Source organism: Thermobia domestica, chromosome 2 (genome assembly GCF_964235325.1).
Source record: "Thermobia domestica chromosome 2, izTheDome1.hap1.1, whole genome shotgun sequence".
Taxonomy (NCBI): domain Eukaryota; kingdom Metazoa; phylum Arthropoda; class Insecta; order Zygentoma; family Lepismatidae; genus Thermobia; species Thermobia domestica.
In genome coordinates, this window is record NC_137455.1 from 206,171,908 (window position 1) to 206,190,526 (window position 18,619).

Consider the following 18,619-nt stretch of genomic DNA (forward strand, 5'->3'; position numbering starts at 1 on the left):
AAAATTTTCCGTTCTAAAAAATATCAGTAATCAAGCAACATTTCCTCAGTAATCATAAAATTGATTGAATTCATGTATAGAAATGTTAAAAAGTGAAAGATCGTTTAAGGAATCTGAAAATTTTCATGGCTCAGACAATTTTCAGTATTATGTAGGAACAAGTGAAGCAATTTTTCATTAATTGAAAAATTGTCTGTCTTCTATGGAAAAATTCCAAGAACCTTTTATGAGTTGGAAAATTTTCATCATTTTGAAGCAAAAAGTGAAACAACTTTTTATGAATTGGAAAGCTTTATTGCTCTGTAGAAACAAGTAAAAGGAATTTTCATTGATCGCAAAATTTCCATTACGATGTAGAAACAAGTGGAAAAAACGTTTCATAAGCCGGACAGTTTTGGATATTATGTATAGTGATCTTAGGTGGAAAGTTTTATTTAACTTCACATTGAGCTACAAAATTCAATTTATGTAGAGGAAAGTTAGGCAGCAACAAATTATAATTTTCCAATTAGCTTTCGGGAACCGGAAAATTTTCTAATATTTCAAGTTGGGAAGTAAAAATTTACATAGTATTTCTCTCTCTCTCTCTCTCTGTATCTGCGAGCTCCTTCGTTGCTAAGCGGTTAGCATACGCGCCTTTGGCATAGGAGACCTGGCTTAGATTCCCGGAGGGAGCTCATGTAGTTCGGATTCGACGTTAATTAGTTGGTCCCGTCTCGTGTAGCCTCTCTGTTGAAAGGGACATTAAACTCAAAATCAACTCAATTCAACTCTCTCTCTCTCTCTCTCTCTCTCTTTGTGTGTGTGTGTATATATATATATATGTGTGTAAAGTGCAGAGAACATACATCGAGTTCGTAGAGTACAAATATCCCAATCTATTATTTAAAATTTTAATTTATTAAAAGTGATGAATATTTTACGATTCACAAAAAACATACTCCACTTATTCCTACATCGTTATTTAGCCCTAAAATTTATTTGTAATAAATAATGTCTTGAAAAGTTTCATGAAATGAAAAAAAAATCTAACAATACTTCATTTCTTCAAAAATATTTCAAAAACTTCACTGCGTTCTTCCCTCAGAATCCACCTTTGATCTCACAAAATTATATTCGTCAGTTTAATACGTGTAAGACGAAGTTTTCTCATAGCTTTACTACTTTTCTAGATTTACATACTGCAACATTTATAAATAAGTAGGGACAATATAAAGTGCCTACTGTAAATTTTTGACTACACAAAATTCGAGTTTAAGTAGCACACGAAAACAAATACTGACCGTTTTCTGAAAATAAACATTTATTTATTCACATATTCATTCAGAAGAGAAAGTGAAATATAACTAATAAGGAAGCTGATTTACGTAGTTGTTCTTTCAATAAAATAATAAAAGAAACGTAAAGAGCTGTACTATTAGCGCTGCGTTCTAAAAGCAACAAGTAATTTCATTTTAATTTACAAAATAAAAAAAAACATATTTCTTTTTTTATATATATGTACTTGTTCTATGGAATCGTCATTATTTCTAATGCATTTTTATACATAATAATGGTAGTTTTACAATACAAATATCTGCTCTAAGATGTTGATTATACAAAATTCCAATATTGAAATTAATATTTACGAGTGTTAAACACAATAAAATCAAAGCATTTCTTTTTAATTTCTGTTACATAAATAATCCTCATAAAGAACTTTTATGTAGTTATTTCATTACATAGGCACGCCTGTTTTTGAATTTTCTGTTTTTGAAATAGTTGATAAATTCACAAAGGTTTCTTTACGATTTCTTCTTAGATTTCAAATATTGGAATGAGAAATTCGTTCTCTACGAACTCGATGTATATTCCCTGCACTTTACACACACACACACACACACACACAGAGAGAGAGAGAAATACTATGTAAATTTTTACTTCCCAACTTGAAATATTAGAAAATTTTCCGGTTCCCGAAAGTTAATTGGAAAATTATAATTTGTTGCTGTCTAACTTTCCTCTACAGAAACTTAATTATTTTGTAGTTCAATGTGCAGTTAAATATAGTGGAAAAATTTCCACCTAAGATCACTGTACATAATATCCAAAATTGTCCGGCTTATGAAAAGTTTTTCCACTTGTTTCTATATCGCAATGAAAATTTTCCGATCCATGAAAATTCCTTTTACTTGTTTCTACAGAGCAATAAAGCTCTCCGATTCATAAAAAAATGTTTTTCTTTTTGCTTCAAAATTATGAAAGTTTTCCGACTAATAAAACGTTTTTCAATTTTTACATACAGGACAGACAATTTTTCGATTCATGAAAAATTGTTTCACTTGTTCCTACATAGTACTGAAAATTGTCTGCGCCATGAAAATTTTCAGGTTCTTTAAACGATCTTTCACTTTTTAACATTTCTATACATGAATTCAATCAATTTTATGATTACTGAGGAATTGTTACTTGATCACTGATATTTGTTTAGAACGGTAAATTTTCCGGGGAAATATAGAAGACAATTTTCCACCTCACATCACGAATAAACAATGATGTAGGTATAAGTGGAGTATATTTTTTATGAAACGGAAAATTTCATCACTGCCTGCACTGTTCTTCACGACAGACTGATAATGTCAGCAATTTTGTCGATTGTTCTCCGACGATTCTCATGCACAAGTTGCACAATAGTTTAGCTGCTCGTTGAAGATCGCCCTGATCTCTCGTCGTCTTCAAGTGATGTTCTTACGTTCTTGAAGCGCATGTGTCACTCTAAACACCTCAAAAGACTCATTAAAATATCGCCCTACACTTGTCGAATAATGTCAAGCGTCCCTATGTTGGATTTATCCGATTTCGCATAGAATTTTACGTTCGCTCATTATTCTATCTTGCTATCTATGATGCAATCGAAGACGTATTAACCTATGTGGTCAGAATTGCATCAGCCACACGGGTCTTGCTACACTGACATATAAAAGGTCCGTGCTCCCTATGCCTGTGCGTGCAGATTTGAGCTTTCATTTGTTGGCGTATTACAGAACTAGTTTCGAAACTTTTTGATACTACTTCATTCAACGGCGACATGAAAGATCACTGCCATCTTAGAAATTCCAAATATATGTTCTCTGCGAAGCGCTTATATCAATATTGCAATATCCTCTCATATTGGCATAAGCACCATGTGTTTAATATTACTAAAAACAAAGCCACGTGCTTCAACCCATTATAGCAATCAGAAGACGAATACTATCGTCATTGACAGACGACACACAAAGACCTTTAGACACCTTCGAAGACCACTGTTGCAAATTGGTCACAGAAGCGGACGTTTTAAGGTAAAATACCTATTTTTTTAACTGGTCACTTTCCACTGATAGCTTTAGCTGTATCAGGCAAGATACACTTATGGTTTATTCCTTTATTCCTCTCCAAGCTGCAAAGAGTAGAAAGAATCCTAGACCCAGCTGCTTTGGGCAGGGCCTTTCTTAATCGTCAACTTCAACCTCCGTGCTGCAACGGGCAAGAAATGTCCTTGTACTCTTAGAAACGTATAAAAAATCCTTATTTGTAATGTGTTATTGTATAAATTTATAAAATTATTTTATAATTATCATAAGCAAAGGTGCTCTGAGAAAAAATGTAGGTGGCGTACTGAAAAAGGTAGATTACATGACTAATTTCTGTAGTTTTGGACTTAACGTACAGCAGACGTATAACTGAAAACAAATGTTTTATAATACTTTCCGAATAAGTGTTCCATCTATACGAACTTTCCGTATGAAACAATAAGGCGGTCAGCGTCTTACATACAAATGGACGTATATAACATACAACTGAGGAATGTAACATAAGTGTATGCATGTTTTATACGGAAAATTGGTAGATGTCAGATATCCTGCAACGGCATGATGTAACATCTAAGGGCAGTGCCTATGTTGCATATGGATAATGTATGCTCCGTATTGATTTCTGTAGTAAGCAAGAGAATACCGTATAATTGTACAATATACCGCTGTTCGGTGAAACGATTTTTCTCAGTGTGAAGTACAAAACACCCTTATATCATTTGTTGTACCAAATACAACATGGGGGAGATACTGAACATTGTTTCTTAATAATAAAACGGTACGTGTATGCATTCTTCCTTGTACTTAACTTTAAAACACTTAAGGCCTATAAAAAGAATTTATTTCTAATCTGTTATGTTATAAATTATACAAAATGTTTTCATAGTTTTGATAATAAAAGGTGAGGTATAAAAACACCCGTGTATAATTTGTTCTACCAAATATTACAGTATTCAGAGATGATGAAGGAATAATTTGTCCAGATTTCTTTAAATATGACTTATTAACACATATTATTATTCAACTTTATATCGACAATTGACTAACGATGCTGTGTGAATGAAACAATATAAGGCGAATAACTGTGTCGTATTCCATGATAACAATACCCATTATCACACTACCATGAAAACAATAATTATTATTAACAGAATTGGCTGGGAAGTGGGGGTAAGAGATGGCGCTGTAAGCATTAAGTATTGGGGAGCTTTGGTCTCAGTTTTATTCAATTTTGACTATTTATATTTCAATATTTTTGACAATTTGTTATTTGTTACAATTTTAATATACTGTGATTCAATTTCAATATGTTCATGCGCCGATTATCCTTCTTTATTACATTAACAATGTGAAAAACAATTATAATTAAAACAGGCTAATTCGGCCATGTTGGCACGAACCATCTTAATACATCACCTTATTTCAAACAATTTTCATTTGAAACAAAATTAGTGAAACAGTCCACAGGGCTCTAAGGCCGGGGCTTGCTTTATATAAATCTCCCGTAAGGGAGGTAACTGGAACTGGAACTGTCTGAGAAGGAATGGACTTTAGTTCCATTCTCCAGATTTCTCATTAAGTGATTACCATCTCTTTGGACCACTGAAAGAGCACCTAGGAGGAAAAGTTTCAATTCTACCGTTGAAGGCGAAGAGTGTGTAAAGATATAAAAGCAGATCGTTCGCCGAAATTCTGTGTTACTGAAGTTCGCGAGGTGTAACATCGTTTGGACAAATGTTAGTGTGGAACAGAGCACCTGCAGAAGGAAATGTAATTGCTATCTACCTAATTCATTTACTTCCTTTTTATAATTATAGTAACAAGTTACACCATACTGTATTTTGTTTTGATAGTATGTAATTCATTGCTTTAATCTTAATTAACAGACGTTTAGTTGAAAAAGGTTGCGTAGGAACGACGCTTTTGGCATATTTATAGTGATGCACAGTTTATAGAATTTTTCACATTTGGTATAGATAGCCCTAACACATTAAAAGTTTACAAAGAAAAAAATATAATTGTAACAATATTCCGTACATGACTGGTTAAACACTAAAAGAATTAATCTTCATGGACTTTGGACAAAACATTTGGAAGGACTTTGTGTTTTGACTTGGTTTCTTTATGTTGTTGTGTATTTGTAGCTTCCTTCATTTTAATTAAAATTTTCTTATCTTTTAAGTATTTATGATCATTTCATATTCTGTACAAATTATCCCCAAATCTTCTAAAAATTGTACTAAACTTTATTTCATATTTTTGTAAAAAAAAAACTTTATAATTTGTAAACCTATTGTAATTAACTATTCTTTCAAATAATGTTTCCTAATCAACTCGTTCCTATATACTCCTTTAATGAGTAGTCACTTCTGTCAAACTCCTACGAATTATTTGTAATTTTGCTCACGTAGATTTTTAAACAAATTCCTAATGCTTTCATTATATTTTTAAATTTTTTCACCGCTTGTATTAACACTTTGTAGCTTATTTTTCGAAAGACTTATGTAAATCAGCATACTTGTTTTTTTATTTTTCTTCCCGTTTCCCCAAAACGTATTATTGGTTATTCGCAATAAACCAACAAAATACCTGGTGTAATTTATCATTCTGAATTAGAATATTCTTCTTTAACTCTCTCCTTTGTTCTTTAATATATCGTTCTGCTGAATATTTAAAGTTTTCTCTTGTTGTGAGCTGTTGTCTGATACGAGACTTAATAGTTGTAAAATCCTTTCACCTTTTGTAGTCGACTTCTTAAGTAGTGAGATCATTGTCTTTAAGGTACTTTAGGCCATACGCTTGTTTGGTTACAAATTCCGGAAATTTCTTGCTCTTTTGCCTTTTCTATTCAGTAACATTATTTAATATGTTTACCTGGTCTTTCTGTATCTCCCCAACAACTTTGGCAACCGCATTGCAGGATACATCAAATTGTTTGCACTCTCTAACTTTGTTTCGACACTCTGAAACTACGTTATTTATAGGTATTATAGGATGGGATCTTGGGAAGTACATTCTCTCTATATATGTTTGGAGTCTTCTTCGTCCTTTTATTAGTTGTTCAAAATTTCTGTATGTAGTTGTTTCCTTTGGTATAACTTTGCATCAAGAGATGTTTATTTTTTAAAAACATTTTCTCAATCCATGTTCCACAAATCCATTTATTATTAGGATGGATTAGGTGCCTCCTGATTGTCTGATCTTTTGCTGATAGTCAATAATTTCAAATCGTACATCCGTAAATGTTCAAATTTTATCGGCACAATTTAAAAGAAGAGAATTTATCTAATTCTACTTCTTGCAAGAAAAGTTTGAAAGATATTTAAGATTTTTCCTTTTAGCTCGTAGCTATAAAAGTGCCATGTGATTTCTCATAAAAGCCGCTACTGAAATTATAAGTGACAGACTAAACCTGTTGGATTTCGATAGAGCAAATTTCAAAACGCCTCCATCTCCAAGTAGTTAAAGTATCTATTTTTTCTTTGAACGTAATTAGTTTTCGTAGAATTTCCAAATAAATTACTTCAAAATTTCTTATTTTCAACTCACTACTTAGTATTTAGAATTTCTAGTTAAATATTCAGCTTAACCCACCACAAGCTTGTGATCTAAAAAATATTGTGGTTGCACCGTGAAAGTTGAATTTCTCTAAGCTATTTTCCAACATATCGTATGCTGTTATACAGAACCTAAAATAGAAAAGTACATTAAGAAGAAAACGTATGTGGCGTACGTAGAAACGTAGGTTACATAGGTAAATCCCGTAGTTTTTGGACTTAACGTACAGCAAACGTATAACTGAAAAAGTAAATTTTATACGTACATTTTCCGTATAAGTATTCCGAATAAGTACACTTTCTATACTAACGAAAGTATTGTGTATAGGCCGTCAGGATTTCACATTCAGATGGACGTATGTAACATATAGCTGACGTATGAAACATACATATATGTATGTTATATAAGGAAGACTGTTGGATGTGATACATTCTGCAACGGCATGATGTAACATCTAACCGAAAAATATGTAGCATATGGATAATGTATGCTCCGCACTGATTTCCTTAGTAAACATAAGGTTTCTGTATATTTGTACAATATACAGCTGTCCAGGTAACAGATTTTTCTTAGTGTAATGGAATTTAAAAAAAATAACCTAAATTTCAGATTTCAGAATTGTCGCTTATGCCAATGGTAACAATGGCCACAATTGGATACGTTTCTAATTTTGTATATCAGTTTGAAGATTCTGAATCCAAAGAAATTATTTTTAAACATTCGTCTATGACGTTACTGAAGAATGGTCTCAAACTTGGGATTTTTGAAGTGCCATTTATGCCAATAGTAAAAGTACCCATAGTTTGGATTCTTTCCTAATTGCACCTTTTAAACTAATTTAAGGATGAATCAATTGGAACTATTTTTAAACATGCGCATTAATGTTGTTGTTAAACTAACTAAGTAAAGTAAGGAAAACTACGATCTCTATTTGACTAGGGATTAATCAATATACATGCAAACTGCCAATCGACATCTAATTAGTCAGGCAATATGCTAATCTGATAGATTCTCTCAAATTATTGTCTCTTCTTGTTATACCTACAAATGATTATGGATATACATTGGTTCTCTAATGAACAACACTATATACTTCGTAATATGTACATAACTATACCTGGATATACTATTCTAATTAACAAATCACTAATCAATCACGAATTCGCCATCATTGTTTCATACACAACATATTTTATTTCAAAAGGACACAGTGACTCAGTGGTACAGCGCTTATCTCTAGTGCATGGGGTCTCTGGTTCGATCTCTGTTCAAGTAAGTTTGTGGTGGAGAACGCCATGTCCGTGGGTTTTCTCGTGGTATAGTCTTTTTTGTTTAGACATTAATGTTATATGTAGATATGTGAAATAGTCTGTTGTACGGGTGGTAAAATATCCAAAATAATAATAATAATAATAATAATAATAATAATAATAATAATAATAATAATAATAATAACAAATACTCCGAACCAATCCAATCAGAATCAAATTTGGTGTGGTTACAGACTTTGAGCTGATCTGCCATATATGCATGCAAAACAATATTGTGTAGGGTTTTAGTTACTGAGATACGGACGGTCAAATTATGTGTTTTATTTTCATAAATAATAAACCATACTCCAAACTCGTCCGATCAGGGTCAAACTTGGCGTGATGGTAGAATTCCACCTTTATACAAGTAGATTTTTTGTACAGGCTTTCGGTTTCCAAAATATGATCTGTGGAACTTTGCGCCATAGATTCGAAAACAATAAACCATGCCACCGTACTTATTCGATATTGGAATTAAATTATATAGTTGTAGACATTGGAGTGCTTTCTAAAGGTATGAATTATTGTGTTCTGCAAACTTCTGGGTACCGAGATATTTACAGTAATATTTTGATTCATATTTCTGAACTCAACAAACCATACAAACAAATTCAAATCTAATAAAATATTCTAACAAGTAAGTAAATGTAACAAATATTTTAATAAAATGGGAAGTAGGTAGAAAGTAATGACAGTCATTTATTACTGAACCTTACTTGTACAATATCTACAATCGAAAAGGAAACATCCTGCTAGCAAAGAAGGATAAGGAAGCATAATGATATGCTTTTTCCTACACAAATAACTCACGTTTACAATTAGGAACTATGATTACAGATGAATTGCATTTTATGATCTAACTTTTTAGTTTCCATCATATTTTTATTATTTTCTGTAGCAAACTGCAATGGTGAAACGCCACTTAAACATTCTATATATATATATATATATATATATATATATATATATATATATATATATATATATATATATATATACTAGAATGTCAATAGCTGATTGAGGTAAAGAATATGTTATGGTATGGTAAGTGGATCATACAAGAAGAGGTTTTCATAATGAATTTGAACCTTGTTTTATTAACAATGAAGCAAGTTTATAATTAATAGAAAGTTATCAAGGAATGAACGTGTGTTCGTTGACGGTAAGATGGTCACATTTACTTAAATATGATAGAGTTGTTTGTTCAGTGCTTTTCAAATCTCAACCCGACAGAATTTTCTATGTCGGGAATAATGAAAGGTAAAGTTTTGCTTTCTGAAAAAACTTACATTTTTAGAGAATTTAAAGGAAGCGTATTAATTCTGAATTTTATAAATTATCATCCAACAATATTAGTGATTTATTAAGTTCTTTTGTGCTTTAATATGTTTTTTTTGCAAATGGTGAACAGTGAACATTTCATTGAGGTAACCTAACTTCTTTATCTAACTTAATGTTATGACTGAACTGGTAACAGTTTCATAGTTTTGTAATGGATTAATTATTTAATTTTGTCGAGTGACTTAAGGATCATCCTCTACATAAAGACACGTAAAAGCGCACAGGTTTTGCCTGTTTTCTGTCTCGAAAATTCTATTTCATTATCGAAGTTGATTTCACATGATATTGCACCTTTTTTCACTTGCCATTGAATGTTATGCGCTGGAGTTGTTTCTCGGTAATTTTTCCTCTATTATATTTGTGATTCTCAACGTAAACATCTTATGTCTTTCTCACCAGCGACCACTACCAACATCTAACATTTGGTCAAGATTGCTTGAGCGATACAAATGTGGTATTTCCACAACTGCCATTCGAGATGTAAAACTACAACTACGTTCTCATCATTCCAATAAAACTTTCAATGAAAAAACCCAGTCTAATTAGGTATCGACCGTGGTCATAATTAGTAGTGATTGTGTTTCTTCATAGTTGTGTCAAAAATTATCTTCCTCTACAACATATCATATCAAAATTCCTTATTTATCCAACTTGTGCTTGAATATTGAAAAAGTGGTGGTCGAGGAGATATCTTCATTCGATTTCTTACTAATTTATCTATTTGGTCTCGAAACTTTACTTGGTAGATAATTTTCTTTTTTCGAATTGGTTCACTTTCTTCCTAAAATTAGTCATGTCCTGTTTTTCATCAGTTATTGTCTTGAGATATATATTTGAATCCTTTATTTCCTAAATTTAGATCTATATTTAAGTTTTTGAAACGAACTCATTTTGAAATTAGACCAATAACTAATGAAAACCCCCATTTCAAGTGGGAAGGCCAATTTCTCAAATATAACGAAGTGAACTTACAAAATAGCAACACGTATTTTTATTTATCACAATTTGTATGATTGTTTCGATATTTTAATGATCAAGTTGTATTTTCTATCTTTAAAAATATTATATTGAATGTGATATAAGTTAAATAGTAAACTGTTAACGCGTGATACAACATAACTTATTTTCCGTTTATCGAATTTCATGTTAAAACATTTCAATAAAAATACAGCAGATAGTTCTTTGGTAAACAGTACTTTAGTTACGAGGAAGAGCAAATGTAAAATTCCAGTCATCGGTTATTCTTACGCTGTAAGGTGTCGTTATGTAATATGCCATCTAATAATGTCATTTGATTCTAATAAAAAATATATTCAGTTGCAGCTGTTGTGTTTCCTACTGTCGCATCCTTTGGAACAGTTGCTGCATAGACATTGGTTGGCTTCGGGCTTTGTTGCTATTCGTAACAGCTGGTGATATATACGTATATGGTATGAATGAAAACATAATATCACATTACAACGTTTGTTTTTATCTACATTGATTGAACGATCCAGAAGTTGAATTGGTCTTTTATTAGGTAATATGTGGTATGTTGAAATACTGAAAACAATTTTCATTTCCATTATAAAATTAATTTGGGGGCAAATTTGTACAATGTGAACAAAATTATTTTGCTAACGTATTTCACAAATGATTTGATGATATTCACTAGGCCTTTTATTATTTTAATTTAGAAGCAACATTATTCTTTATTATTTATTTTTACAATGGTAATCATTTCCTTGTTACATTGAAACAATGTAAACATTTAAATACTATACTTGTATTGCAGTGATTTTTATATTCGATCTGATTTCATTTATCCTTTATGAGCCTATTCTTTAAATTAAATCCCGGAGTAATAATTCTCTACTACAACTTATAAAAACAAAACGAGTGTAGATTGCGAAATTGATCATTGTAGGGACATCTTAGGCCGAGGGGAACCTTTATAATTCATGCCAGATGAACGTCCTTTATCTTGCTGTCCGCTATTTTGAATTTCACTCAAAAAGTTTTTCTCACTCACTATTACTCAAATGGGAAGGGAGACATGTGATTCATTAAACAAGTCTTCAAGTTTAAGAGAAACTGAACGGTGTAAGTAGATTTAACATAACTGTAATAAGATTGAAGTTATAAACACATGAAATTCAAATGTATCTCTTATTTCCAGATGGTGAACCATGCCATTAGCTAAAACCGCGTCGAGGTCATCAGTGTGTGAGGTAGTAGAAGTGCCCTGCGTATCTTGTGGTTTCAATGAAAGAAATTCTCAACATGCTTCAGTTTCTCAAGATGCTGTGGCACAGTGACTGATAAAGTTCAAAGAGAAAAGGTACAGTCAAGGACAGGTCACGTTCAGGTAGACCCAGAACTGCCAGTGACGAAGGCACAGCTACGGCGGTGCTCACATGATTTGTTAAGTCTCCATAGGCACACACTGATTATCACTGGAATGCTACGTCAGGCAAACCTCCATTTACAGCATGTTACAGACTCATAGGTGACATCCTTACTAGCTGGAGCTGGACCCAGATCGGAGAGTACAATTTTGTGAGTGGGTAGTGAAACAATTGCGTCAGGGCCTCGACTTTGCAATGCATACACTGCTGAAGTATATTTTTAAGTTACAGGGGAGGTAAAGAAACCAAATCTACGCTACTTGTCTCCGTAAAACCTCAAGTGGAAAGATGCGTGTAAAACGTTTGATGCAGGGAAAGTTATGGTGTGAGCAGAGATGTGGAGAACATGCATAATTGGCTTATTTGTTATTCTTGACATTTTAAATGCAGAATGTTACGTGGACATGTTAGAACAGCTCACTCTTCCCTCAGTGTAGGCCCCGAATAGCAGTTTTCCCTTATTTTACTAACTTAATAGGCCATCACCTCTTTATGGACTGTAGGTTCGTCAGTATATGGATGTAAACTTTCCTGGTCGATGGATTGGTCGACGTGAGTCACTGGAATAGCTTGCCAGATCAGCTGCTTTATCACCACTGAACTTTTACCTTTGGGTTCGTTTAAAGGCAATGATACATGGAGAAAATATTACGGATCTGGATCATGTGGGGCAACGTATACAGGATGCAAATGCATAAATCACACCTGAGACATTGCTCTGTGTTCATACAGCTTGGAAGACGCGTCTCCAAACATGCCCAGTGCAGCACGGAAAGCACATTGAACACATTTTGTAAGAGGTAATCTGAGCTTCATGTGTTTATAAGATCAAAGTTATTGCAGTTACGTCAAATCTGATTAAATCATTCAGTTTCTCTTAAAATTCTAACAGTAATTCATGCATCACATGTTCCCTTATTCGTTTAATCCTTTCGACTGAGATTCAGAAATGGCGGATGGCGGCCGTTCACCTGACATTCACCATCTCCCTTGCTTAACTTGTCCTTACAATTACTAATTCCGGCTATCTATACTTGCTTTCATTCCATAGGAGGTAGTAAGGAACTTTTGAGACTCCTTGTATTTTTTCTGTAGCTAAAAATTTCTATAGTAGGTGCATTTGGTCGAGGTTGTTAATCTACTGAAACCTAGCTTCCAGATATTTGCATGCTTGAAGGTTTAAGTGTATTGACACTACACATTAATATTTGTAAAATATTTTAGCTTATGTTCTCCCCACGTACATTCTTTACTTTTTAATATTTAATTGAAACATAAATTGAATACATTTTCGTAAGAAATACGCGCTTGTGGAGTTATTTCAGTAATAATTGTGTCTTAGTTGTGTACAGCAAGTGAAGTTCCTACCGAAAACCCTCATGCGCACAAGAGTTTAATGTATTTGCATGTATCCAACCATCATTATCTCACATACATTGTTTCAGTGGTAGTAGAATCTCGGCTATTATAACACAAAATCACGGAAAATGAATTGTAGAAGTGTTGATGACGATGGATCTCTGTTACTTTCTTAGAATACCAACCAAATTACTTTCTTGTCTTTTCTTTCTTTCTTCTTTTTTATAATTGGATCTTTATCTTCAGTACTATTATTACTATAGCCAGATCAGAGGTATATCTGATTCTGTTGCTTATTTATATTACCCATTTCCTTATCTGAATAAGGTATATTGTGCTTTACGCAATAGTGAGATTACAAAAACATAAACTACTATTACAATTTGCCATGAAAGTTCCCTACTTTTACCGGGGATTGAACCAAAAACCCAAATTCTAGAAAGATGTTAGTCATTTTATTGCAGAAGATAAATTATACTCGTATATATAAAAATATTTAAATTTTTAAAGAGGATAACAGATTTTAGAAGTTCTATCAGGTAAACTTCAAGTAGCAATAAGCAAAATAGTTTCAGAGTAAGAATATGTGACATATTGTTTCAAGAAAACACATGATCGTCGTGAACCATTGATTATTCTTAAAATGCTTACTTTGTTATTACAGCATATTTTGTTCGGTTTGATATCTTAAGTGGCAAAAAATACGAGACGTTCACCTTGCCGTTCACTTTTCAAATCTATAATTTGCAAAATTACTGAATAATTTGAGCATTTTTAAGTGTGGTTTATAACATATAGTCAAACACCTCAATTGGAAATTTAACCCGGACTTTTAAATTATTGAGCCTCGTAGGATTCTTTTTACCAGTCACTGTGAAGCTTTGATTAGCTTATTCAATTTCTTTTCCTATGACAATTTAGAGAACGAGTTTCATTTCTTACTACTTTGTATAATCAGAAAATTGATAACGATTTGCTAATAAGCGCAGGATTTAAATAAACATCCACTATGGAACATGAGGCGAAGAATAGCCCAAACAGATACGAACTAGATAAATTTTGGGAAAGGATAGTGGAGAATTAAAAGTTTCAGCAAGAGATTTTGTTGTAAACTTGAATTTTTGTAATATTATTTATATTTTTTTTTCAAATTTTCGAATTGAGATATAATCTCGTGTACCGATTTGATTTAAACTGTTCAAAATTCTTCATGATTAGAATTAAATAAATATATTACATTGTAATAAATAGTACATTTTACACAATGAAAATTCGTATGTTCTGATCGTGTTTAAATTTGTATGATCACCACAGTGCCGATTGTACGGTAAGATGACTAAAACTGTTTGGCAGAGTAAAACGAAGTGTAAATGTCTGGTCCATGCTTTGCATGATAAACTACGAAATGAACTGCATAATGAAATTCCGCAACATATTTATTCTTTACTTTTAATGAGAAACACTAAATAAATGTAATGTCAAGGTTATTGTTAAGTAAATAAATAATTTTAAATAAAGTTTTTGTTTTGGTGAGAACCAACAACTGTCATTTCAAAAATCTACGTCTTCATATTCTTGCGTACATTTTTTAAAAAATACATTACTGTTTGTAGTGGTTCTTGATTAGTGACAACAGCGTCTTTTGAAATACTTTTAAATAAAAAAGAGTGAAATATGTATTAATATTTATTGTTTGAAGCTTTCTGTAATGACCATTAATCTACAGATTTATATTCATACATAAGTCAACGTACATCATTAATATTGTAATGTTTTCAAAATGTTTTCTAATGTTCATATATGTCATTCATTCCAATTCGTAAAAGATAATTTACTTTACTTTACTTTATAATGTAGTAACGCAAGTGGTTATACAACATCGATATTATGAAACAATTTCAAAAAAGTAAATACCCACAGGGGTTTGCATATAAAGCTTACAAAGTATGAAAAAAGTATGAAAACATTTAGAAAAGCGGGTAAAGGTAATACAAAACATTAAACAACAGCAAATGTTACTTCGAAAGTTTGCCCCAAATTGAATTCTGTTTACTTACTGTCTCTTACTTTATCTTTACTCCAAAATCCTACTTAATCGGATCTGACAGTTAATAAATCCACTGCACTTTAGTGTGACTCTAACTAGTGACTAATAGTTCTCTCAGTCAAGAGTTGATTATCTCAGACCATTTCGCTACGGTGTATGGTTAGCAATAGCACCAAACATGTTTAAGCGATACAGTACATCTGGCTACAGAATGCAGTGTATGCTTGCTACAGATGTCCTAGCGCAACAATTCTATTGCCACATTTTAGCTATTTTATATTGTTACATTTTCTTTTCTATAATCTTCTTAACATCACATGAATTATTAGGACTATTCAGAATATCTTCTAGAAAAATCACTGTTATTTACTTGCTTTAGGTGTAGAAAAATAAGATCCACGTTGCTGAGACTTCTGACCTTATATGAGCCATAGTGCAAAATTCTAATAGACTGTCAAAATGCTTTGCAAAATATCATTGCAAACTGTTTCTTGATCTACGGTGAAAAAACGAAGCCAGTGGAGTAGCCAAGGAGAGAGAGGTTGATCCTGCTTAATCTTTTCAGCCTTAATACACTAACATTGAAAATGTATCAGTAGGATCCATTTATAATCTCGAATGTTACGACGTGTTGAATTTGTAACAAAAAAGCAAGTATTATCAGTCATAGTTTAAATATTCTTATTTTACACATATATTTAATTCTTCATATGGTTTCAGGAAATAAGTTTTAAGCTGTAATCCACACGGTATAACTGACCATTGAAATCACATATATATACCCTAAAATAAGGAACTTTTAAGAAATAAATTCCTTTTTATCAATCAATGGGGAGATAGAAGGAGACCAAGAATGAAATAAATTAACATAGTTTAAGAATATTTGAATGAAAAAATATAACAGGGACATAATTCCGTTACAGACCTCTATGAAAGAAACTTATCAGAAATATCGAACCCGCGTAACTGTTAAAAGACGGAAAGGATGATTAAAGTCTATGCTATTCCTTCATACTTTTGATTTTTTTCTCCCTAGTATATGTTTTAAAATTTATTATCTGCGGAAGAGAATAGAAAACATTTAGAAAGAAAGTTAATGCATAAGTTTTTAAAACAAAACATTATTGAATTCTTGTTTATTCGAATTGGTAACACTCACCACTTGCGTGCGCGTAGTCTCTCGTTTAACAGAAAGAAAATACTAATTTCACTGTAATTTCACAGGCTTCTAAGGAGTAGCTAGTTTTTAATGTGTTTTAGTTTTCTTCCTTTCTGCTCTCCCATTTTCATGTCTAGAATAATTAAGTTTTATCAACTAACTACATAAATTTTTGAATTTAGAATCAAAGTTTGTATAATTTTACGAACTTCACTCCTCAGCGTTTTCTAAAAGCTAAACAATCACCATATATATGTTAAAGAATATACTATTTATCATCTGATCAAAATTGGTAAAATAGACCAAAGTCGTCCATTCTTTAAGATATGGTTTCTACAATAGGTTAAGCTGTTAAGCTTGAATATATTTAATTTCAATAAGACTTTTCTGTTACTATGATTTGTTTGCAAAGTTAAATTATATATCGGAAATACAAGCATTTGGACACAAAGATGTTAAGGGACACACGAATACATGCTATGCTCCAGTCACTTACCCTTAACAGTAAATATTATCGGGATAGTTTCATTGGAGACAATTTAGATGGAAAGAAAATGCCGGCAGCACTCACAGACACCGCTTCAGAAATAAAAGTAACGCGTTTGTTACATTTTAGATAAAAGTACAGATACAAAAATAAAGGGAAGATAAGGAAAATTAAAATATAATAAAAAAGCACAAGATCTGTCATCAGTCAGCCTAGTTAATACAAAACTAGACCAGTTGTCATGTCAGCGCTCTGCGCAAATTTTCTGTGTACTGTTAGGACGCAATTGTGGATGACAGGTTGCAAACTTTGAGTTAAAAACAATCAATGTCAGCAAATTCAAATGCGTCATAGGAGGAGGTAAATTCAGTGAATGTAACCAGATAAAAAACTGTGAGGAAAGAACCATACAGTTTTGCAACTGATGACACCCACCACAGTGACAACACTGCAAAGAATACAGAAGCTATTTTTAGACACAGTAGGACACTGTACATATTGCCGACACTCTTTGAACACCTTCAGATGAGATATATTCACTCCCTGTAGATACTGTGTTGTCCAAGTATGTCCCAGATGTATGTACAAAATGTTTGTCATCACTTTGTTTTCGAACGGTTTGTCGAGAAGTATTAAGACTTTTGGACACGCAAAACACACTTAATAGACACACACTTGATATATTTCTCCCTCCATACCTGTACTAAAAGAGTATAAATGCTATTTTATTTTTACAGTGAAGTGTTAAGCTACTGATGTGAAGTCTACCGGCTATTTTCTTTTTCGGCATATCGTGATTTTTTGGACTGAACACCTGGGTACGTGTGCCGCTTCTTCATTTTAGATGCGCCTCTGGCAATATTTTTACGCTAGTTGTAGTACCAAAATCCTTTCAAATTTGACATAAATTGGAGTCTAAACAGCTTTAAAATACCAGAAGTGAAGAATTAGTGTTGCTGAAAGTAAGTTTACACTGATTGGCTGCTGATATTTAATAATCGTCAACTTTCATATTAATTACTAAAAGGGATTAAAATGGAAATAAAGCAGTAGATGTTTTCAAATGAAGTATCACTATTCACATGAAAAGCTTTTGAAAACCTAATGAATAATTGTATCATATATAATGAAAAAAAATTTAAACCAACGGTTGATTCACTCAAGCGACAGATAATTCTTAAATTAACGTAAAAATGGGACATCATCGTATAACGTTAAAATGGATATTAATATATTTACTTCTTTCTCTTTTTCATTTAACTTTGATGTGCTTTAAAAGGTTCAGTAAGGGCACCTGTGCATAAACCTCATCTTTGTTATAGAATGACTCACTTTGCAAATAGCTTTGATTGATTTGAGGTTTAATAAATAACATGGTAGTACGAGTTTTAATAAGATTTACTCAGATAATTTTCGCAGAAAGCCACTTGACATTGATTAGCATCCTCTTTAGGACTGTTTAGTCAATATTTCAAGCTTACTAATTAGGGTTATTATTGTAACTCATTTTCTAGGATAAGAGACACAGCCTTCTTTGCTTATGTGTGCTAACAACTTTGACTCAAACACCGTACATACCTATTTTAGTAGTGAGAGAGCTTGTAATCAGGATGAGCAAAAGATAATCGTTTTACAAGTT